Source organism: Propithecus coquereli, unplaced genomic scaffold (genome assembly GCF_000956105.1).
Source record: "Propithecus coquereli isolate 6110/MARCELLA unplaced genomic scaffold, Pcoq_1.0 Scaffold100, whole genome shotgun sequence".
NCBI lineage: Eukaryota > Metazoa > Chordata > Mammalia > Primates > Indriidae > Propithecus > Propithecus coquereli.
This window is the reverse complement of record NW_012133859.1, coordinates 5,394,217-5,394,949: the sequence shown is the minus strand read 5'-3', so window position 1 is coordinate 5,394,949 and position 733 is coordinate 5,394,217.

Genomic DNA, 733 nt, shown 5'->3' with positions numbered 1-733 from the left:
TATATTCCAAAAAATAAAATCACTGCGTCAAAAGATACATGTATTTTTTTAAGGTTTAATACCTATTGGAAGCCTAACCTTCAGAAAGCATATACCAATCTACACTAATAGTATTTTATAGCAGTGGAGATTTGGAGTTGGCTTCTAATAACGGGTCAGAATGGTTGGTCTGCCTCATGGTTTTTTGATTCTCATCAAGCCTAGGATATTACTGAAGCCCAAGACAATCAGTCACAACATTTCCTAAGTTCCTCTGATGTTGACCCAAACCACAGACTTGCTTTTCTCTAGTCCCCTTCTCTGTGCTCTTCTTGGGTACCAAAATCTACTGCTACCCAGCCAAACTATCTATTTTCTCTACCTAGTCTTCGATATATCTTCCCCTTTTATGTTGATTGGAATGCCTCCATATCACGAACAAAAATGATACGTGGAATCGTATTTTAGATTCTACACTGTCCTCTCCCTCACTTTGATGTTACAAACATCTTTAGGCATTAATTATCACCCAAATCATATATAAGCCTAATATGTCCTTCATACACTGTGTCTTTACCAAATCCACAGTTTTCCCATGTTCAATCTCTGTCAGGTTAATTTCCTTTCTCCAAGCCTCGTTTCACATCTTAGTGCATGAATCTTTCCCACGTCACATCTCCTTCTTTTTATTATCTCTCAACAGGAGATTTGCCTTTCTCTTAGTAAGGCTTAACTACAAAAAAAAGTTCAACCT